At 41.2% G+C, this 25,020-nt stretch overlaps 2 pseudogenes; both read right to left on the bottom strand.

The window, feature by feature from the left end:
- Positions 1–314: 314 nt before the first annotated feature.
- On the bottom strand, positions 315–7,532 carry LOC130086556 (piggyBac transposable element-derived protein 4-like; annotated as a pseudogene).
- Positions 7,533–19,512: 11,980 nt separating this feature from the next.
- Positions 19,513–24,604, bottom strand: LOC130086555 (piggyBac transposable element-derived protein 4-like; annotated as a pseudogene).
- Positions 24,605–25,020: the final 416 nt, after the last annotated feature.

Here is a 25,020-nt window from a genome sequence, read left to right as displayed (position 1 = left end):
ACACTAAATTCAGCTTTGCATCACAGAAATATATTTTAAAGTATAGTAAAATAGGAAAACCATTATTTAAAATTTTAATAATATTTCACTATATATTATTTTTCTGTATTTTTGATAAAATAAATCCAGGCTTGATGAGCATAAGAGACTTCTTTCAAAAACATTAAAAATAGTAATGTGTCCAAACTTATGTACTGTGTAAGTAAAAATATACAACATTTAAAATTAAATGTTGTATAAATTAAAAGGTTAGGAATCATATTTGTTTCAAGAGTTTTTTATTGGGGGTGGGGGGCCTCCAACATGAATATTGCCTAGGGCCTCCCAATGTCTAGAACCGGCCCTGTCCACATGAAGACTTTCAGAAACTGTGACAGAGCAAAGGGAGCACCTCGCTGACACATCCTACACATGCCCAAACAACACCAGCCAAAGACAGTTATGAAGTGGACACCACCAGGAGTATGCAGGAGACAGGGAAGACCAAGGAAGACATGGAGACAGATGTTTCACGAACACCTGAAGAATGTCAGTGTCCCATGGGTAGATGTGGAGAACTTGGCCACGGGTCGAATACGTTTGGAGGACACTTGTTGCCCAATGTGCCCAGCACAGGACTTGATGATGATGTTGTGAGTTTATCCATAACTGTGGGATATTTTTCTGTAAGGAGTATTGCATAATTAAATGTTAAATGCATTTATGTAATAAGCTCACTGATATGTGGTCATTTCTATGAAAACAAGTATGTCTTTAATAGCAAGCAATTAAATCATATAAACTCGTTTAAAAATAACATGATTTACATGCAAACGGGACAGTTATCAGCACTGTAACTGATCTGATTACTACAAAATAATCGAGTATCTGATGTCATGTGACAAGTCAAATTAGCTTTTCCACTCTTGCAAACAGAGGAAGGTTATGAGTTGTGGAGAGACATCATGTATCATTGGAACATCAACAGACAGGGTCCAATTTGTAATAATTTTAATGAATACAATGCAATTAATATAAACTTTTCTGACAGTGTATGGGACATCCGACTACTTTCCAAGAAGGTGCGCAACTGATTTACAAATATGGTGATAAATATGTACAGGAATTGAGGCACTAGCCATTGACAGCACTAGGAGTAAAAGCTGCATGATTATGTACAAGTATTGTACGAATTTGACAACTTGTTAAATCTTGTGAATTATTAAGGCTTTGAGACTATGTTTGTACTGATTGGGCAAACATAGTTTTGTAAGAAAAGGTGGTAACACTTTAGAATACTGTATCTTACTTACTGCATAACTAATAAGGAGTTATTGAAGAACTAGTAGGTAATTCTTCATTAACTACTTCTTCACTGCTGTTAACTACTAAGGAAGATGTGTTAACTAATCAGTATGTAATAGAATTTTATGATTGTGTTAAGTTACAGTTAGTTAATCAATAACTAATGAATTCTGGCATACCTCCTGAAGAACTACCATTAATTATCTACTAATTAAGGTTCAAGAAAAATAACTAAGTAGTAACTAATGAACAGTCATACAAAACTAACCTCAGATTAGTTTTTATATTTTATATACAGTACTGTGTGTGTCTGTTTTCCTCAGCATATAATGCCATTGAGTAAATGCATGTATTTTAGGCAACAACTGAGGGGAACTGAAAATATAGGGAACTTATTAGTAATTAATAAATAATTATTAGATAATTCTCCAGGAATTATTTATAATCTGGAACAGTATTCTAAAGTGAAAATACAGGGAACCCATTAGTAATTAATAAAGAATTATCAAATAATTATCCAGGAATTAGGCTACTTATAACCTGAAACAGTGTTCAAAAGTGAAAATATAGGGAATTTATTAGTAATTAATAAATAATTATTAGATAATTCTTCAGGAATTACTTAGAACCTGGAACAGTATTCTAAAGTGAAAATATAGGGAACCCATTAGTAATTAATAAAGAATTATCAAATAACTATCCAGGAATTAGGCAACTGATAACCTGAAACGGTGTTCTAAAGTGAAAATATAGGGAACTTATTAGTAATTAATAAAGAATTATTAGATAATTCTTCAGGAATTACTTATAACCTGAAACAGTATTCTAAAGTGAAAATATAGGGAACCCATTAGTAATTAATAAAGAATTACCACATACTTCTGACTCAAATAAAACTTACTGTTAAAAAAACACTATTAACGTAATCACCTTGTAAAATACACGACAATGACTCGTTTAAGCTACATGATATTTTCCTTTATTTCAGATGATATTTTGTTTTAACATGTATACTGCCTACATTTAAACTTGTTTAACAAACATTTATAATCAAAAGTTAAACCTTTAAAAGTAATTCAAGTAATCAACTGTTCTCGCGTCTCCACCGTAGTGTTGCTGGATCTCTTGCGGGAGCTGGGCTCGTGTTCGGCGGGGAAACTGCTTAACTTCAGACCGCCGCCCTGCGTTTCACTGCCCATAAACAAACAGTGCACAGCTCTAAGAACATATTTAACATCTGATGTAAATAGATTTACTATATTTATGAATAAAATAATTTGTTTTATGCAAGGGATCAGGCGTTTCCATCACGCAAAAAAGACAGACTCAGCTAGGTAGGCTTACTGACATCGCGTCCTTGTATGTTGCCTTGCATAAAATAAAATGATTTACAGCACAGTAATGATTTTATAGATTAAATAAAACGTACACAAACCTGTATTTCGCAGAAGAAATGCACCAAATCGGCGGCGCTGAGAACTCTCCAGAAGAGGATGCAAATGCCCGCGCTCTTGCATCACCAAATCACTGTAAAATGTAGGCTACCGTGATATTGCCGGAACTTGAATGGTGCAAAATAAGTTTAAAATGTATAAGAACTAAGTATAATAATATGCTTTTTACTTTTTAAGTACTTTAAAAATTAATTACCTTTGTACTTTTACTAAGGTAATTTTGAAAATGGCCTAATTATAATTGTACTGGAGTAATATTTTATTGGGGTATCTTTACTTTTACTCAAGTACTTGATTTGTGTACTTCCACCACTACAATGCTAAAAAAAACTGGATTATTGTAGTGACTACTGTGTATGACTGTTCATTACTAGTTACTTCATAGTTATTTTTCTTGAACCTTAATTAATAGATAATTAATGGTAGTTCTTCAGGAGGTATGACAGAATTCAGTAGTTATTGATTAACTAACTGTTACTTAACACAATCATAAAATTCTATTACATACTGATTAGTTAACACATCTTCCTTAGTAGTTAACAGCAGTGAAGAAGTAGTTAATGAAGAATTACCTACTAGTTCTTCAATAATTCCTTATTAGTTATGCAGTGAGTAAGATACAGTATTCTAAAGTGTTACCGAAAAGGTTTAAGAAACAACAAATGCTTGATACAATGTTTGATTTAGGGTTAAAACCAACACATACATACCATTGCGATTATTTGCCTTTGTAGCTTTTCGTCTCCCATTTACTTCTCCTCAAACAATAATGAGTCCGAAAGGCCCTTTTGGTCTTTTCAGCTGAAAAAAAGAGAAAAGAAAATATCATTATATATAATATATCGGATTATTTAATGGAAAGATTACTGATTTACCTTACAAATTATTGTTGTTACATTATTAGACATTAAAAGCATGGCAAGTGTTGTGGTTACTGTGCATTTACAACAAATATCACATTAAAACTACAAATAATGTGGTAAAAGTATGGTAAGTGTTGTGGTTAATATGCATTTACAACAAAAATCACATTAAAACTACAAATAATGTGGTAAAAGCATGTAAGTGTTGTTGTTAATATGCATTTACAACAAATATCACATTAAAACTACAAATAATGTGGTAAAAGCATGGTAAGTGTTGTGGATAATATGCATTTACAACAAATATCACATTAAAATTACAAATAATGTTATAAAAGTATGGTAAGTGTTGTGGTTAATATGGATTTACAACAAATATCACATTAAAACTACAAATAATGTGGTAAAAGCATGGTAAGTGTTGTGGTTAATATGCATTTACAAACAAATATCACATTAAAACTACAAATAATGTGGTAAAAGCATGGTAAGTATTGTGTTTAATATGCATTTACAACAAATATCACATTAAAACTACAAATAATGTGGTAAAAGCATGGCAAGTTCTGTGGTTACTGTCCTTTTGCCACACCTATCACAGTAAAACTAAGGTTACTGTGGTAAAAGCAAGGTAAGTGTTGTTTTTACTGTGATTCTACTACAAATACCACTTTGCAACTAATTGTACTAACTTACTTTAAACCTAATATGAATATGATTAACTGATAGAAGGTCTAGGCCTATCCTAGGCACGTCACGTGACAGATAGTGTTTAATCACCCTGTTTTGAATTAGAAATCAATGAAACGCAAAGCCTCCGTGGAGATGACAGATAATGCAGTGACTGAACATGAGCTAATCTGATTCATTTCGACCATCAGAAAAGACATTATATCAAACATTATTGGGACGGGACAGTGTATTTTCGACTACTTACCAACATCTGGCACACGTGAACTGATGCCAAATATTGCGATGTGTTCGGAAGGAGACTTCTTCAATGCGATTTCCTACTGCTAATAGCAGATGGGAGTTTTACTTACTCAAACATGTTCTGAGGGCAGAAAGGAAAATGATTGGTTTACAGTTTCAACCAATGAAACTGAAGCAAAGGCGGGGTCAAGACGTTTGAACGTACGGAGGGATTAGTCCGGCTCCGGGGAAACAGATGTCAGGGCTTCATTGGTTGAAGCCATTGGTCAGGGCCAGAGCCATAAAGAGAGAGAGTTGCGACACTCCCATAGACCGCCATAGGAACTTTGGAATGCGGAAGTAACGCGTGTCGTGGAGCAGCTAATAGTTCCAAACACTGATAGTTTCTCCATTGAACCCCATTCATTTTCAGTGCTTCCGAAGTACGCTCGCTGGTAAATTAATGAAATTACTGTATTTTTTTACTCTTACACACATTAGCCGACCTCTCGTGAATCTAGTCTGTAGTTATATTTTATGTAGCCAGTTTTAGTAAATGTTTATTGGAAGATAATAGGTTAATTGCAGCTATAGCTTATGTGACCAACACTTCACTAACGTTAGCTAACTTACGGTAACTGATGTATATAATATATAATATTTTTAATAATATTTTATATGTATGTATTATATATAGCCTATATATAACATTATATATACATACACACTAGGGTTGCCACCTGTCCCGGTTTTACCGGGATTGTCCTTCTTTTTAATAACCTGTCCCGGGAAATTTATGCACTCTCCCGGGACACTGAATGTCCCGGTTTTCGAAAGGCTATGTGAATATGTATGTTCAAACTGTGTAGCGCGCGCACGGCAGAGAGGGAGAGAGCGAGAGACCTTGCGTGTGTGTTAGTGTGCGTCTGTGAGTCTGTGCCTCAAGAAGCGCATGTAAGAAGCGCATAATCGGAGTGTGGAGCGCGCTTGCTGCACAAGGCGCGGGCGCGAACACTTCCGTTTTTCTATCAACAGTGGAAACAACTTAAAATAGGCCTACTCTATCATTTCTGGTCATAGAAAATAAACATCATTCGCAACAATACATCATTCGCAACTACTTTTATTTGTGTAAACTCACAATAACAAGAAAACGTGCTTTTGTCAAATAAAATAAAACAATCAGTCGCGCTCTTTTATGGTCTCCGTGAACTGGATCGCGTCTCAAAAAATACCAAGCCTATGCCTAAAGCTTGAAATGTCCACTTTTAAACGAACAAATTCGAATCGAAAGAAAATAGTCTGATTATGTAATCCATATTATTTTCTTATCTAAAGGCGCATCCGCTTTACAGCGGAGATGGAGATATGTTTCCAGCCGATTTAGAAAATACTAGTTTATTAATAAACAATTAAAATGCCTCGTTACTGTTTCAGAAACATTTAGGCCTATAATAGCCTATAAATCATCTATAGCCTTAGAAATATAGTGTTTGGCCTTAGAAAACCATTTTGTCCATATAATTTGTGAATATTTTAAATGTTTAATAAAGGGGCAAAAAGTCATAAACCAAAACCTGAAAATATGCCAATATAGGCTATATTTTTGCGCAGCATTCGGTGTATAGGCCTACAGTTCAAATTCAAATTTTTGTGTTCAACCGTTCATTTTTCAATTACGGGTTAATGAAATGGATTTAGAAGTACACCGACCAATAGGTCATTTTAAAGCTTGTTCATGATTTCAATGTGTTTAAACGAGAAAACAAACCCCCTATGCGAAAAACAAATATATGATATATATTTTATATATAATAATATATAAAAAGAAATAGCAGCAATATGCAGAAATGAGTGAAGAGTGAACACTGAATAACAATGCAATTTTTTGATAATCACATTCTGAACACTGAACATGCAAGCAATAACAAGCTACAAAAAATATATATATTACATAATACACATGGTAAAAAAGCACAGTCCAGAATGTTGTGAATGAACAAGTATCATGAACAAAAATCAGTCCACGCACATCTGGCACAAGTAGAAAGTGTGAGCAGCACAAATGGCTCTTTTGCAGTTTGCGCACTGCTTATCCGTTTTTGAATCCTTGGCCCGTGGACAAACTGACACCTTTTTCTTTTGAATGATGGAGTTTCAGTGGAGGGGCCTGGAGCATTGGAAGCATCTTGTTTTCCCATGATGGATTTACCTCCCTCCAAACCACAAATGCATTTATGGCAGATACATCCAGGATGGTAGAGAAGACAACCATTGGCCAACGATTTGTTTTTCGCTTGCAACTGTAGCTTGCAACCATCTGCAATATTCCAAACAAACACACACACACAAATTAGTATATCTGCTGGCAAAAGAAATGCCACTCTGTCACCAACTTTGAATACAAATTTGCAAAAAAATGCATCAAAATATAAAATTTGTAAATACCTTGTCAAGGTTGTCAACTCCACCTTTGCAGCGATTGTAGTCCAAGATAACCTGTGGCTTCTTGTCCTCCCTGTCACTCACTTTGGCATCTTTGTGGCATGTGCTCATCAGCAGCACATTTTTACGCCTTTTGGGGCAGTATGACACAAGACTGTGTGTCTCAGTGAAGGCAAAGATAGAGGAAAAACAAACTCGGTCCCTCGTTGTCAGAAGGGCAGGTGGGAGTTCAGGCTTGTTTTTCCTAACTGTGCCAACCATGGTCAACTTCCTTCTCAGGAGCTCCTGGCCAAGGGCATATGCATAAATTGTGAAGAAGTTATCACATGTTACTGTGTGTCCCTGGAGACCAGTGGTCAAATCAAGGACCACACGCATGCCCTGATTTCTTTCTTTCTGGCTTGCCGGTGTAAACTTGCATGATCCATGCATAGCTTGTCCTGGCGTCACATGCTGCCCAGATTTTGATCCCATATTTCGCCGGCTTGCTGGGCATGTACTGCTTGAAGGAGCAGCGACCTCGGAATGGCACGAGGCACTCATCCACTGTAATGTCCAGGCCAGGGTTGCACATTAGTGGGAGACGCTCAACCCATAAATTCCACACATCACGAATGGGTGCCAGCTTGTCACTTTCGCGCCGTGCAGGTCTTGTGGCCCTGTCATCAAATCGAATGACTTTACTCAATCTTCTGATTCTCCTTAGCGACATGACAGCCCGAAAAATTGCCCGTCCAGTTTCAGCCTCCCACAAACTGGACAGGGCTTTATTGTTGGAGCGATACACTCCTGCAAGAAGGAGCAGACCAATATATGCTTCCATGTCGGTCCAGTCCACATCCCTCCAGTCATCACCAAACACACGGTTTCCTTCCAGATTTGTCATTTCCACCAAGATATTTTGAATTGTTGATGGAAAAAATGACTGAAAAACATCAGAAGGACTCGATGATTATGTATTGAGTCAAGATCGAGGATTCTTTGCACAGGATACGTTCAATAGGTCAAATATGAGTTCTGTTTTTTGTTGAAAATACATCACATGGCGTCTATGAGTATGTATATTACACTTTGACCAGAAACATGTTCAGTAGTTCCCTTTCGAATGCTACAATCGATGCTGCGCTGCTCAGCGCATTGGGAACGTCTTTAATCGTGACCAGCTGTGAATATTGTGTGTAACACGTCGATAGAATTGAACCGGAGGTAATATAGCCTCGGTCGATGACGTCATCGGCGCGCACCCGCAACACGAGGCTATAAATAGATGAGCCGCAGGTGCATCGTCAGGGTCTTTTGTCTTCAGACCATTCTGTGCATGTGTGAACGCAAACACTCTCTCTATCTCTCATCTGTTCTCAGATCTTTGTTAGGAGTTAGTTTTGTCAGGCAGTGTGCAGAAAATTTCTCATTTCTCAAAATCTTTTTCTCTCACGCTACATCAAAGAGTTTTTGAAAGTAAAAAAAAGAGGAGAAATGAGCCAACAAAATAGTAAGCGTTGTGTTCCTCCATGCTCCCGTCCCATGTCTGAGCTGGATACACACGATTACTGTTTTGTTTGTTTGGGGGAAGAGCACGCGGTTCTGGCTATAGAGAAGGGCGGGTGCGAGCATTGTGACCAGCTCACGGTTAAGATGCTTCGCTCCCGTCTGAACTATTTCCAGTCCGCACCCGCATTATCATCGCGGGGCTCTTGTATGGATCTGCATGACGAGCAAGAGACGGGTCCGTCCCTTTCGCTTGCTGCGTCACCAGATCCACGCATCCCTTCTCGTGATCTCGAAGCGCGCTCCGGTGCTTCTTCGACTCACGAGGGGGATGATGTATCTCTTGGGTCTTCGGACCGCGAGCAACCAGCCTCTGAGCATTCCTCTCGTGAAAAGAAATCTGTCGAGGAATTGCTCGAGGTGGTTACTCGCGCGGTGGCCAGATTACAGCTTGACTGGCCACGCGAACAAGAGACCCCCAAACAGTCTAAGTTAGGGGATAGGTTTCTGTCCGGTGGCAGAGGGGAGGGACCAAAACATCAGTCTCTTCCCTTTTTCGAGGACCTCCATGACGAACTATCTAAGTCATGGAGTAAACCATATACTTCTCGCGTGTTTGTGCCCTCGACGTCGACTTTTTCGACTATCGTGGGTGCGAAGGCGCGGGGGTATACGGAGATGCCTCGGGTTGAAGAGACGCTCGCGAGCTATCTCTCCCGAATCGGCATCTTCGATAAAGAAACCTACCCTCCCCACTAAACCCTGTCGTGTTACATCATCTTTAGTGGGAAAAGCTTATTAAGCTGCAGGTCAGGCTGGTGCTGCGCTGCACACTATGGCAGTGTTACAGGCGTACCAGACTGACCTGCTGAAGGATCTGAGTGCAGGCAGTACGATCGACGAAGAATCTTTTTCTGAGCTTCGTCGTGCAACAGATTTGTCTCTTCGTGCGACCAAGCAGACGGCCCGTGCCATCGGCCGTTCAATGTCTGCTTTGGTTAGCACGGAGAGGCATCTGTGGCTTAATCTGACAGGGATTAAGGAAAAGGATCGTTTATTTCTTATTGACTCTCCTATCTCTCCATCTGGGCTGTTTGGTGACTCAGTGAACACCGTTGTCACCCGATTTAAGGTTAAGAAACACGAGGAAGCGTTTGTCCAGTTTCTTCCTCGTCGCACTCAAGGGGAGGGGCCGTCTGCCACCCAGCCCCGCCCCGGTCCTTCAAAACCTAGGGAGGTAAAGAAGCAGAGCGTAGCGGACCGTGCTCCCCCTCGCAGGGATTGGGGACAGGTTCGCCGTGCTCAGCAACCTCCCAAGCCAGACCTCAGGACTATCATTAACAGAAAGAAGAAGTCCTGATGGTCTGGCGCCCAATCTGGTGGGGGTAGCCCCCCACGGGATGGGGCGCATGCAAGATCTTTTCGCCCCTTCCCGTTACCCTCACAAAACCTCTCCATCCCCGCCACCTCTCGTGCTTCGGGGGGCAGCGGTTTCCAGCGAAATGTTTGATGTTCCGTTGTTTCCGGAAGAAACTTTATTTCTGCAGATTTTGCCCGACAACACAACGTTCCACTAATCCGTTGCCCTTCTTCTCTTGCAGTCGAAGCCATCGACGGAAGGCCATTAGGCTCCGGTCACATTTCCCATCTCACCCAAGAGCTCCAGCTGCAGACAGGGGCGCTCCACTTCGAGGTTATTCAGTTCTATGTCTTCCACGGTCCACGCACCCCTGTGATCCTAGGCCTGCCATGGCTCCGTAAACACAATCCTCAGATCCATTGGAGAACCAACCAGATTGTCCGTTGGGGCGCACACTGTAACTCTAAGTGCCTCGCTCCTGTTGCTCCTTCTTCCATCCAAGTCATCTCTGTGCCAGTGGAGAGGGCTAACCTGAACGACCTCCCTTCCGAATACCACGATCTGGCAGAGGCCTTTAGTAAAGCAGGAGCCTCACAGCTCCCACCTCATCGTGACAGTGACTGTGCCATCGATCTGCTACCCGGATCCGTACCTCCCAAGGGTCGTATCTTTCCTCTCTCCCAACCAGAGTCCGAAGCTATGAGGAGATACATTGAGGAGGAGCTTGCAAAGGGCTTCATTCGACCTTCCACGTCTCCGGCATCCGCCGGTTTCTTCTTTGTCCAGAAGAAGGACGGAGGCCTCCGACCCTGCATTGACTACCGTGCCCTGAATGACATCACTGTAAAGTTTCGCTATCCGCTCCCGCTGGTACCAGCCGCCTTGGAATTACTCCGTACAGCCAAGTACTACACCAAGCTCGATCTACGTTGTGCGTACAATCTCATCCGCATCAGGGAGGGGGACGAGTGGAAAACGGCCTTCTCAACCAACACAGGGCACTACGAGTACTTGGTCATGCCGTTTGGCCTGGCGAACAGTCCGTCCGTCTTCCAGTCATTCATCAACAACGTCTTCAGAGACATGCTCCACCGTACAGTAATAGTGTATATCGATGACATCCTGATTTACTCTGACACCTTCACAAACCATGTGCAGCACGTTCGGGCCGTCCTTCAGAGACTCATTCACCACCATCTGTACGCCAAACTGGAGAAGTGTGAGTTCCACCAGACCTCCGTTTCGTTCTTGGGGTATGTCATCAGCCCGGACGGAGTTGCTATGGACGAGGGCAAGGTCAGGGCAGTCCGCGATTGGCCACGACCCGCAACCCTGAAAGAGCTGCAACGCTTTCTAGGGTTTGCCAACTTCTACCGACGGTTCATAAGGAACTTCAGTGCCGTGGCAAATCCACTCACCTCTCTGGTGAAGAAAGGAACACATCGTCTTCCGTGGAATGAGCCTGCCACCCAGGCATTTAACCAGCTCAAACAACGCTTTACCACAGCACCCATCCTGCACCATCCTGACCCCGGTCTACCGTTCATAGTCGAGGTGGACGCCTCAAACACCGCTCTAGGGGCCATCCTTTCACAACGCCAAGGTTCGCCACCCAAGTTGCACCCCTGTGCATACTACTCCCGTAAGTTGAATGCCGCCGAAAGAAATTATGATGTGGGTGATCGGGAACTCCTGGCCATGAAGGCAGCCTTCGAAGAGTGGCGGCATTGGCTCGAGGGTGCTGTCCATCCGTTCATCGTTCTCACCGACCATAAGAACCTGGAGTATCTACGTACTGCTAAGAGGCTAAATCCCAGGCAAGCTCGTTGGTCGCTCTTCTTCACCCGTTTCCACTTCACTGTCACTTATCGTCCAGGCTCCAAGAATACCAAGGCAGATGCCTTGTCACGCCAAGACGACCTAGAATTCACACCACAAGACCCCAAGACAGTACTGGCTCCCAACCTCATTGTCGCTCCCATCCAGTGGGACATTGAGACCGAGATTGAACAGATCAACTCCCGTGCTGATATCCCATCCGGCTGTCCGCCCAACCGAGTCTTTGTCCCCGAGTCCCTCCGGAACCAGGTCCTGGAACTCGTTCATGCCCTACCTAGCTCGGGGCATCCAGGAATCACGGCCACCATCCAGCTACTCCAAAACCGTTATTGGTGGCCCTCCTTAGTCTCCGATACCACAACCCACGTCCAACGCTGCAGGATCTGTAATACCCAGAAGTCGTCACGTCAACTACCTGCCGGTCTGTTACAACCGCTTCCCATTCCACAGCGCCCATGGTCGCACATTGCAATCGACTTCATTACCGATCTCCCTGTTTCCGAAGGTCACACCACCATCCTCACCGTTATCGACCGGTTCTCCAAGGCCTGTCGCCTAATTCCCCTCGCAAAACTCCCCACAGCGCTGCAGACCGCCGAACACCTCTGCAATCAAGTGTTCCGATTCTACGGCCTGCCAGAAGACATAGTCTCCGATCGAGGACCCCAGTTCACATCTCAAGTTTGGTCAGCCTTCTTCACGACCCTTCAGGTCAACATCAGTCTAACGTCTGGGTATCATCCTCAATCCAACGGGCAGGCCGAACGCATGAACCAGGAGGTAATCCGATTCCTGCGCTCCTATTGCCATCAGCACCAACAGGATTGGAGTCGTTACCTGTTCTGGGCAGAGTACGCCCAAAATTCTATCCGGAAGCACTCCTCCGGCCTTACACCCTTTCAGTGTGTCCTGGGTTTTCAACCACCACTCTTCCCGTGGTCAGGAGAACCCACAAATGTTCCAGCCGTGAACGATTGGCTACAGCGCAGCGAGGAGACCTGGAACCAAGCCCATACCCATCTCCAACGAGCGGTTCGCCGTCAGAGGGAACAGGCTAACCGTCGTCGTCGGCCGGGGCCGGAATACCACCCGGGCCAGTGGGTCTGGCTGTCGACCCGAGATCTCCGCCTGCGACTCCCCTGCAAAAAACTCAGTCCCAGGTATGTGGGTCCATTTAAGATCACACAGCAGATCACACCAGTCTCTTTCCGTCTCGACTTGCCTAATCACTATCGTCTCGCTCCTACCTTCCATGTCTCTCTACTCAAACCCGCTGATGGGCCCAACGAGAGGGAGGAGGGGAGATCCCGAGACCAGAGCCCCCAGCCCATCCAAGTGGAGGGCGATGAGGTCTATCAAGTTCAGGAGCTCGTGGATTCCAGACGTCGGGGCAGTTCCCTGCAGTACCTGGTTCATTGGGAAGGATATGGCCCTGAGGAACGTTCGTGGGTAGACGCCACAGACATCCTGGACCCCAGCCTGATTACAGACTTCCACCAGGCCCATCCCACCAAACCGGCTCCACGACCACGTGGAAGACCCCGACGTCGTCAGGCGCCTCACGCCAGGAGTCGCTCGCAGGGAGGGGGCTCTGTCACAATCCCGGACTCCGCAACCTCCCTCCCTGGCCAGCAGAGGGAGCCCTCACCCGAATATTGACTCTCATACTCGCACTACATTTCCCATAAGCCTCATCACTGACTCTGATCACCATGCCCAGCTGCAGCCCATCTACCGGGCTATTTAACTGCACCATGCACAGCTCTCAGTGCGAAGTTTTGTTTTGCTTTTGTGAACACTACCGAGCATTATTACCCAGTGACTGCCTGACTGTTTATCGACCCCTTTTGTCTTGGATTTCTCCTTGCCTGCTGCCTGCCCACGTTACCTCTGCCTGTTTTCTGCCTGCCCTGATCTTCTGCCTGGTAATTCGACCTCGATTAAGCCTTGTCTCCAGTGCTGTGTTTGCTGTCTTTGACCCCTGCCTGTCTGACTAATCTGTTATTAAACTTTACGCTGCAAATGGATCTCTCTGAGTCTGGTGATTCACAACAGCGATCTCACACATCTCTGTTATTATCAATGAAGCTGACTGCACAATGAATCTTTCATAATATCCACACTTTGTTCGTTATAATTAGAGGATTTGCCAGCATACAGAATTCAGCACTGAACAAAAACGTCAGTTTTGAGCGGTGAGGGGAGTCTATCTTGAATGCTTCTGATTGGCCATTGCGTTCAAGAAATCAACACATATGTCTGTGATTGGCTATATCGCTCAACGCTGCAAACACGTTATGAATAGAAATTCTGGCCTGTAAATCGTTTCTATTTTGTTTTAGTAGAGTGAGTGCATTACCGCACGCGCCCGCGCTCGCACTCGGCCATCAAATCTAGTCCCGCGCCGCACTCTATTGCGTTGGGAGTGCTCAGCTATCTTTCTCTTTTTCCCCTTGGGATCCATGGCCCATGACACACCCGCCGGTTTGTTTGTTTGTTTGTCAGCCACCGGTCTGAAGAAATCAAAACTGTTTTAAAAACTTTTGATCTGATTCAGCATGTACATGGTCCCACACACAATCGTGGACACACTCTAGATTTACTTATCAGTAAGGGTCTAAACATCTCATCGATTGTTATTAAGGATGTAGCACTGTCTGATCATTTCTGTATTTTCTTTGATATATTGATCTCTCCTGCCATTGAAACTAGATCTGTGTCTGTCAAGAAGAGATGCTTAAAGGAGAACACTAGTGTGCTATTTATGAAGGCCATATCTTTAAAACCAAGCATATCTGCTGACTCTGTTGATTTTCTCCTTGATTCTTTTAACTCAAAGGTTAAAGGTGTAATAGATGATATTGCTCCTGTGAAAGTCAGGAAGAGTGGTAGACAAAAAGCACCTTGGAGAAACTCAACAGCTGTGCAAAATATGAAAAGAACATGCAGAAAAACAGAGCGCATGTGGCGGAAGACAAAACTTGTAGTCCATTATAACATCTACAAAGACAGCATCCATGCTTTTAATATTGAACTAGGCAAAGCTAGACAGACTTTCTTCTCAAATATTATAAACAGCAACTTAAACAACACACGCACTCTTTTTGCTACTGTAGAGTGACTGACAAACCCCCCAAGCCAAATTCCCAGTGAAATGCTCTCAGACGGCAAGTGCAGTGAGTTTGCTTCTTTCTTCTCTGAGAAAATTAAGAATATCAGAAAGGTGATCAGCACATCATTGAGCCGCACTGGGGTCAGACAGATCAGACCACAACCTGAGAATGTAGTTACTATGTCTGTTTTCGAAGAAATTGATGGCAAAATTTTGGAAGAAACCGTACAGCACCTTAAAACATCAACCTGCGCCCTTGACGCACTTCCCACATCTTTCTTCAAAAGTGTGTTAAACAGTTTAGAAGCAGATCTCCTAAAAGTGGTTAATGCCTCACTTCTTTCTGGTAGTTTTCCAAACTCCCTGAAAACTGCAGTTGTCAAGCCCCTCCTGAAAAAGAACAATCTGGATAAGACTATATTAAGCAACTATAGACCGATCTCAAATCTTCCTTTTATAGGCAAGATCATTGTAAAAAGTTGTCTTCAATCAGCTGAACAAATTCTTAATCTCGAATGGATACTTTGACAATTTTAAATCTGGTTTCCGATCGCATCACAGCACAGAGACAGCTCTCATAAAGATAATAAACGATATTCGCTTAAATACTGATACAGGGAAATTATCAGTGCTGGTACTACTCGACCTCAGTGCTGCATTTGACACTGTCGATCACGACATACTTCTTGACAGGCTGGAAAACTGGGTGGGGCTTTCTGGGATAGTCCTAAAATGGTTCAGGTCATACTTAGAAGGGAGAGGTTATTATGTGAGTATAGGAGACCATAAGTCTGAGTGGACGTCCATGACATGCGGAGTCCCTCAAGGCTCAATTCTTGCACCACTCCTGTTCAACCTATATATGCTCCCAATGAGCCAAATAATGAGAAAGAACCGAATCTCTTACCACAGCTATGCAGACGACACACAGCTCTACTTAGCCCTATCGCCTAACGACTACAGCCCCATTGACTCCCTGTGCCAATGCATTGATGAAGTAAACAGTTGGATGTGCCAAAACTTTCTTCAGTTAAACAAAGACAAAACTGAAGTCATTGCGTTTGGAAACAAAGATGAAGTTCTCAAGGTGAATGCATACCTTGACGCTAGGGGTCTAACAACTAAAAATCACGTCAGGAATCTTGGTGTGTCTCTAAAGTCAGACCTTAGTTTCAGTAGTCATGTCAAAGCAATAACTAAATCAGCATACTATCATCTGAAAAATATTGCAAGAATTAGATGCTTTGTTTCCAATCAAGACTTAGAGAAACTTGTGCATGCTTTTATCACCAGCAGGGTGGATTATTGTAATGGACTCCTCACTGGACTTCCTAAAAAGACCATAAGACAGTTGCAGCTCATACAGAACGCTGCTGCCAGGATCCTGAGCAGAACCAGAAAATATGAACACATCACACCAGTCCTCAGGTCTCTACACTGGCTCCCAGTTACATTTAGGATTGACTTTAAAGTATTATTACTGGTATATAAATCTTTTAATGGGCTAGGACCTCAATATATTGCAGATATGCTCACTGAATATAAACCCAACAGATCACTCAGATCATTAGGATCACATCAGCTAGAAATACCAAGGGTTCACTCTAAGCAAGGAGAGTCTGCTTTTAGCTATTATGCCAGCCGCAGCTGGAACCAGCTTCCAGAAGAGATCCGATGTGCTCCTACAGTAGTTACATTCAAATCCAGACTCAAAACACATCTGTTTAGCTATGCATTTACTGAATGAGCACTGTGCCACTGTTCGTCCGACTGTTTTTACTGTAATTTATTTTTTATTCTAAACTGTTTTAATTATTCTTATTTGTTTTGATTATTTTAATTTCTTCTATGTAAAGCACTTTGAATTACCATTGTGTATGAAATGTGCTATATAAATAAACTTGCCTTGCCTTGCCTTGCCTTGCCTAATACTCTTTCAGCACCAAACAGAATTCCATAAAGATTGATTGTTTTCAAAAGGTTTTCCTGAACACTCTCACTATCTTCAATTGTTCGGACATACACCTGCTATATACACTTGCAGAAATATACATTTGACTCATACATCATGAAGTCGCTGCATGACTAGAACTAATGGATGTCAATGAATATGTCCTTTACCAAAACTCCTGAATGAGCACTGACGCTTGTTTGATAAAGGCATTAGGCAGACCTCAAGTACAGTTTATGAAGATGAAACGAGAAAACAAAATTCTTTAACAATATGGAAAAAGATAAATGACTATTTTAAATATTGGTTCTGCATATATCAGAGATTATAGGAGTGGGACTCCACATGCAGGGCCGGCGCTAGCTATAGGCAGAGCAGGCGATTGCCTAGGGCCTCGGGCTTTGAGGAGGGGCCTCCATAACCGTAACATCCCCTATATAGTCCACCAGACGGGCAGAAATACTAGCCTCATTGTTCATTGGATATTGTTGAATTGTCACTCATCTGCAGTTAAACCAATTCATGTTTCCGTTTCAAAGCGGGTGCCGGCTTCTGAAATTGTGTGTAACGGACGCATCCATCAGGTGCTGCGAAGCAAAAGCCTAAATAGGCACGCAAAGAAGCACAGCTCGTAATGCAGGTGTGTGCGTTGTCGTCATCTATTTTGGAGGGATTGCAATATATTCTAAATATAAACTTGTACTGTAGATTAGCGTCATTTCTGGGAAAATGATTCACCGCTTTATTACGTGTTTAAAAGAGCGCGAGCGTCATTAACGTGCCCAGACGCGACGCTTTGAATTTGCGCGTACAATGAATAACATCGCGTCGGGAGCTGACTAAAAACGCTACAAAAGTAAAAGACAAGACGTTTGTATTCAAAGTTAAAAAGCCAACACACTACAACATTTTTAAATAGACAGTGTAGAGAAAGAATTCTCTGATAACCGAGGCACTCCTTAAAGGTGCTATATGGAACTTTTCTTCTAAAATGAATCCTTTTTTTATTGCCTGTGTGTGAAGGGGTTGTAATCACACATTACAATGATCCACTTGTCGGGTTTTGCTATTACCTCTGAAGGCCAATATTCATATTTATATGTGAAGTCTCCGGGTCGGATTTACCGCGAAATCCATCGGATGTGACGTGCATGCGCGCTCCCGAGCCTCTCTCCTTATATACAGTCTATGCGACCGACGGCACTGCAGCTGACGACATGGAGTCTGATAACACTCAAAAACGACCTGCCTCCAGCACAACACACACTCCAACACTAACTCCACATAAATATAAAAAACAAAACAAAGTTTTATCTGCTGAAGCTCGTCAGGCCAAACGTGATTCTGATCGACTCAGGACGAAAACACGGATCAACATCGGCAGAGCTTTTGAATTATTAGTAAACTCAAATGAAATAGCAAGGTAAACTACATGAGACATGGAATGAATGCAAAAGACTGTTCCAGGATAAGAAAAGGTGCTTTAGGATACTTGTTTTATGTAGGCTTCTAGATCTACGTTATAGATCGTTACGCTATAACGTAATTCATCCCACTATCATATTGTTTATAATAAACATTTCCAGACACGTTCAGTACAGTAATGTTACTTCCTACTGTCTTACTGTTACACTGACATTGTTCAGTCTAGTTCACTAACCGTTTTCGTTATCATATTATACATTCACCTATGTTGACATTGTTGATTGTGAAAGATACACGAATAGTTAGTGAAATGCCGTAGGCTAAGCTAGATAACATCACATGTCGGCTAAATGCAGTCAATGTAACGTTATCATGGTACGAGCATGGAGCATTAGTTCAACGTCAAGCTGATAAAAGTGGCCTATTATTGTAACGTTGCAGTGGGAGTTTACATGAGTTTCCAGCATGTTGTGTGATGCTTTCGCCGTTGCGTTGAAAGTCTCCGTGTGGCCGGTAGTGAATGCTCGCTCCTGAGATCGCACACGCACACGAGCACACGAGCACGAGCGCTCTTGTTGCAATCTGAAACATCACCACTAGAGGCCGCTAAAAGTTCCATAGAGCACCTTTAATTAAAATGTCTTTATTGCAAAAATGACGTCCTAAACGGACAACTTTTAAACATCCACGCGTAGCGGCATGGAGCCTTCTTCAGGGCATAGTGTGGGCATACATACATTAATATGTACATACCATATGCCTATTGTAAAAAGTCTGGACCAATTACTATTTGTAATGTTTTTGAAAGAAGTTTGTTATTATGCTCTACAAGCCAGCATTTATTTGATCAAAAATACAGAAAAAACAGGAATATTGAGCAAGGATGTGTTAAATATATAAAAAGTGATAGTGAAGACTTTTTTAAAACAACTTTTTAATAATCAAAAAAATCCTGAAAAAAAGTATCACAGGTTTAAGCAATATTGTTTAACCACAATATTAAGCACCATTTCTAACATTTGATAATAAATCAGAATATTATAAAGTTTTCTGAAGGATCACGTGACACTAAATTCAGCTTTGCATCACAGAAATATATTTTAAAGTATAGTAAAATAGGAAAACCATTATTTAAAATTTTAATAATATTTCACTATATATTATTTTTCTGTATTTTTGATAAAATAAATCCAGGCTTGATGAGCATAAGAGACTTCTTTCAAAAACATTAAAAATAGTAATGTGTCCAAACTTATGTACTGTGTAAGTAAAAATATACAACATTTAAAATTAAATGTTGTATAAATTAAAAGGTTAGGAATCATATTTGTTTCAAGAGTTTTTTATTGGGGGTGGGGGGCCTCCAACATGAATATTGCCTAGGGCCTCCCAATGTCTAGAACCGGCCCTGTCCACATGAAGACTTTCAGAAACTGTGACAGAGCAAAGGGAGCACCTCGCTGACACATCCTACACATGCCCAAACAACACCAGCCAAAGACAGTTATGAAGTGGACACCACCAGGAGTATGCAGGAGACAGGGAAGACCAAGGAAGACATGGAGACAGATGTTTCACGAACACCTGAAGAATGTCAGTGTCCCATGGGTAGATGTGGAGAACTTGGCCACGGGTCGAATACGTTTGGAGGACACTTGTTGCCCAATGTGCCCAGCACAGGACTTGATGATGATGTTGTGAGTTTATCCATAACTGTGGGATATTTTTCTGTAAGGAGTATTGCATAATTAAATGTTAAATGCATTTATGTAATAAGCTCACTGATATGTGGTCATTTCTATGAAAACAAGTATGTCTTTAATAGCAAGCAATTAAATCATATAAACTCGTTTAAAAATAACATGATTTACATGCAAACGGGACAGTTATCAGCACTGTAACTGATCTGATTACTACAAAATAATCGAGTATCTGATGTCATGTGACAAGTCAAATTAGCTTTTCCACTCTTGCAAACAGAGGAAGGTTATGAGTTGTGGAGAGACATCATGTATCATTGGAACATCAACAGACAGGGTCCAATTTGTAATAATTTTAATGAATACAATGCAATTAATATAAACTTTTCTGACAGTGTATGGGACATCCGACTACTTTCCAAGAAGGTGCGCAACTGATTTACAAATATGGTGATAAATATGTACAGGAATTGAGGCACTAGCCATTGACAGCACTAGGAGTAAAAGCTGCATGATTATGTACAAGTATTGTACGAATTTGACAACTTGTTAAATCTTGTGAATTATTAAGGCTTTGAGACTATGTTTGTACTGATTGGGCAAACATAGTTTTGTAAGAAAAGGTTTAAGAAACAACAAATGCTTGATACAATGTTTGATTTAGGGTTAAAACCAACACATACATACCATTGCGATTATTTGCCTTTGTAGCTTTTCGTCTCCCATTTACTTCTCCTCAAACAATAATGAGTCCGAAAGGCCCTTTTGGTCTTTTCAGCTGAAAAAAAGAGAAAAGAAAATATCATTATATATAATATATCGGATTATTTAATGGAAAGATTACTGATTTACCTTACAAATTATTGTTGTTACATTATTAGACATTAAAAGCATGGCAAGTGTTGTGGTTACTGTGCATTTACAACAAATATCACATTAAAACTACAAATAATGTGGTAAAAGTATGGTAAGTGTTGTGGTTAATATGCATTTACAACAAAAATCACATTAAAACTACAAATAATGTGGTAAAAGCATGTAAGTGTTGTTGTTAATATGCATTTACAACAAATATCACATTAAAACTACAAATAATGTGGTAAAAGCATGGTAAGTGTTGTGGATAATATGCATTTACAACAAATATCACATTAAAATTACAAATAATGTTATAAAAGTATGGTAAGTGTTGTGGTTAATATGGATTTACAACAAATATCACATTAAAACTACAAATAATGTGGTAAAAGCATGGTAAGTGTTGTGGTTAATATGCATTTACAAACAAATATCACATTAAAACTACAAATAATGTGGTAAAAGCATGGTAAGTATTGTGTTTAATATGCATTTACAACAAATATCACATTAAAACTACAAATAATGTGGTAAAAGCATGGCAAGTTCTGTGGTTACTGTCCTTTTGCCACACCTATCACAGTAAAACTAAGGTTACTGTGGTAAAAGCAAGGTAAGTGTTGTTTTTACTGTGATTCTACTACAAATACCACTTTGCAACTAATTGTACTAACTTACTTTAAACCTAATATGAATATGATTAACTGATAGAAGGTCTAGGCCTATCCTAGGCACGTCACGTGACAGATAGTGTTTAATCACCCTGTTTTGAATTAGAAAGCAATGAAACGCAAAGCCTCCGTGGAGATGACAGATAATGCAGTGACTGAACATGAGCTAATCTGATTCATTTCGACCATCAGAAAAGACATTATATCAAACATTATTGGGACGGGACAGTGTATTTTCGACTACTTACCAACATCTGGCACACGTGAACTGATGCCAAATATTGCGATGTGTTCGGAAGGAGACTTCTTCAATGCGATTTCCTACTGCTAATAGCAGATGGGAGTTTTACTTACTCAAACATGTTCTGAGGGCAGAAAGGAAAATGATTGGTTTACAGTTTCAACCAATGAAACTGAAGCAAAGGCGGGGTCAAGACGTTTGAACGTACGGAGGGATTAGTCCGGCTCCGGGGAAACAGATGTCAGGGCTTCATTGGTTGAAGCCATTGGTCAGGGCCAGAGCCATAAAGAGAGAGAGTTGCGACACTCCCATAGACCGCCATAGGAACTTTGGAATGCGGAAGTAACGCGTGTCGTGGAGCAGCTAATAGTTCCAAACACTGATAGTTTCTCCATTGAACCCCATTCATTTTCAGTGCTTCCGAAGTACGCTCGCTGGTAAATTAATGAAATTACTGTATTTTTTTACTCTTACACACATTAGCCGACCTCTCGTGAATCTAGTCTGTAGTTATATTTTATGTAGCCAGTTTTAGTAAATGTTTATTGGAAGATAATAGGTTAATTGCAGCTATAGCTTATGTGACCAACACTTCACTAACGTTAGCTAACTTACGGTAACTGATGTATATAATATATAATATTTTTAATAATATTTTATATGTATGTATTATATATAGCCTATATATAACATTATATATACATACACACTAGGGTTGCCACCTGTCCCGGTTTTACCGGGATTGTCCTTCTTTTTAATAACCTGTCCCGGGAAATTTATGCACTCTCCCGGGACACTGAATGTCCCGGTTTTCGAAAGGCTATGTGAATATGTATGTTCAAACTGTGTAGCGCGCGCACGGCAGAGAGGGAGAGAGCGAGAGACCTTGCGTGTGTGTTAGTGTGCGTCTGTGAGTCTGTGCCTCAAGAAGCGCATGTAAGAAGCGCATAATCGGAGTGTGGAGCGCGCTTGCTGCACAAGGCGCGGGCGCGAACACTTCCGTTTTTCTATCAACAGTGGAAACAACTTAAAATAGGCCTACTCTATCATTTCTGGTCATAGAAAATAAACATCATTCGCAACAATACATCATTCGCAACTACTTTTATTTGTGTAAACTCACAATAACAAGAAAACGTGCTTTTGTCAAATAAAATAAAACAATCAGTCGCGCTCTTTTATGGTCTCCGTGAACTGGATCGCGTCTCAAAAAATACCAAGCCTATGCCTAAAGCTTGAAATGTCCACTTTTAAACGAACAAATTCGAATCGAAAGAAAATAGTCTGATTATGTAATCCATATTATTTTCTTATCTAAAGGCGCATCCGCTTTACAGCGGAGATGGAGATATGTTTCCAGCCGATTTAGAAAATACTAGTTTATTAATAAACAATTAAAATGCCTCGTTACTGTTTCAGAAACATTTAGGCCTATAATAGCCTATAAATCATCTATAGCCTTAGAAATATAGTGTTTGGCCTTAGAAAACCATTTTGTCCATATAATTTGTGAATATTTTAAATGTTTAATAAAGGGGCAAAAAGTCATAAACAAAAATCTGAAAATATGCGAATATAGGCTATATTTTTGCGCAGCATTCGGTGTATAGGCCTACAGTTCAAATTCAAATTTTTGTGTTCAACCGTTCATTTTTCAATTACGGGTTAATGAAATGGATTTAGAAGTACACCGACCAATAGGTCATTTTAAAGCTTGTTCATGATTTCAATGTGTTTAAACGAGAAAACAAACCCCCTATGCGAAAAACAAATATATGATATATATTTTATATATAATAATATATAAAAAGAAATAGCAGCAATATGCAGAAATGAGTGAAGAGTGAACACTGAATAACAATGCAATTTTTTGATAATCACATTCTGAACACTGAACATGCAAGCAATAACAAGCTACAAAAAATATATATATTACATAATACACATGGTAAAAAAGCACAGTCCAGAATGTTGTGAATGAACAAGTATCATGAACAAAAATCAGTCCACGCACATCTGGCACAAGTAGAAAGTGTGAGCAGCACAAATGGCTCTTTTGCAGTTTGCGCACTGCTTATCCGTTTTTGAATCCTTGGCCCGTGGACAAACTGACACCTTTTTCTTTTGAATGATGGAGTTTCAGTGGAGGGGCCTGGAGCATTGGAAGCATCTTGTTTTCCCATGATGGATTTACCTCCCTCCAAACCACAAATGCATTTATGGCAGATACATCCAGGATGGTAGAGAAGACAACCATTGGCCAACGATTTGTTTTTCGCTTGCAACTGTAGCTTGCAACCATCTGCAATATTCCAAACAAACACACACACACAAATTAGTATATCTGCTGGCAAAAGAAATGCCACTCTGTCACCAACTTTGAATACAAATTTGCAAAAAAATGCATCAAAATATAAAATTTGTAAATACCTTGTCAAGGTTGTCAACTCCACCTTTGCAGCGATTGTAGTCCAAGATAACCTGTGGCTTCTTGTCCTCCCTGTCACTCACTTTGGCATCTTTGTGGCATGTGCTCATCAGCAGCACATTTTTACGCCTTTTGGGGCAGTATGACACAAGACTGTGTGTCTCAGTGAAGGCAAAGATAGAGGAAAAACAAACTCGGTCCCTCGTTGTCAGAAGGGCAGGTGGGAGTTCAGGCTTGTTTTTCCTAACTGTGCCAACCATGGTCAACTTCCTTCTCAGGAGCTCCTGGCCAAGGGCATATGCATAAATTGTGAAGAAGTTATCACATGTTACTGTGTGTCCCTGGAGACCAGTGGTCAAATCAAGGACCACACGCATGCCCTGATTTCTTTCTTTCTGGCTTGCCGGTGTAAACTTGCATGATCCATGCATAGCTTGTCCTGGCGTCACATGCTGCCCAGATTTTGATCCCATATTTCGCCGGCTTGCTGGGCATGTACTGCTTGAAGGAGCAGCGACCTCGGAATGGCACGAGGCACTCATCCACTGTAATGTCCAGGCCAGGGTTGCACATTAGTGGGAGACGCTCAACCCATAAATTCCACACATCACGAATGGGTGCCAGCTTGTCACTTTCGCGCCGTGCAGGTCTTGTGGCCCTGTCATCAAATCGAATGACTTTACTCAATCTTCTGATTCTCCTTAGCGACATGACAGCCCGAAAAATTGCCCGTCCAGTTTCAGCCTCCCACAAACTGGACAGGGCTTTATTGTTGGAGCGATACACTCCTGCAAGAAGGAGCAGACCAATATATGCTTCCATGTCGGTCCAGTCCACATCCCTCCAGTCATCACCAAACACACGGTTTCCTTCCAGATTTGTCATTTCCACCAAGATATTTTGAATTGTTGATGGAAAAAATGACTGAAAAACATCAGAAGGACTCGATGATTATGTATTGAGTCAAGATCGAGGATTCTTTGCACAGG

Source organism: Rhinichthys klamathensis, unplaced genomic scaffold (genome assembly GCF_029890125.1).
Source record: "Rhinichthys klamathensis goyatoka isolate OS25496 unplaced genomic scaffold, OSU_Roscu_1.1 h1tg000098l_1, whole genome shotgun sequence".
NCBI classification, from domain to species: domain Eukaryota; kingdom Metazoa; phylum Chordata; class Actinopteri; order Cypriniformes; family Leuciscidae; genus Rhinichthys; species Rhinichthys klamathensis.
Note: the sequence above shows the minus strand (reverse complement) of the source record. Positions and strands in the feature narration are given on the sequence as shown.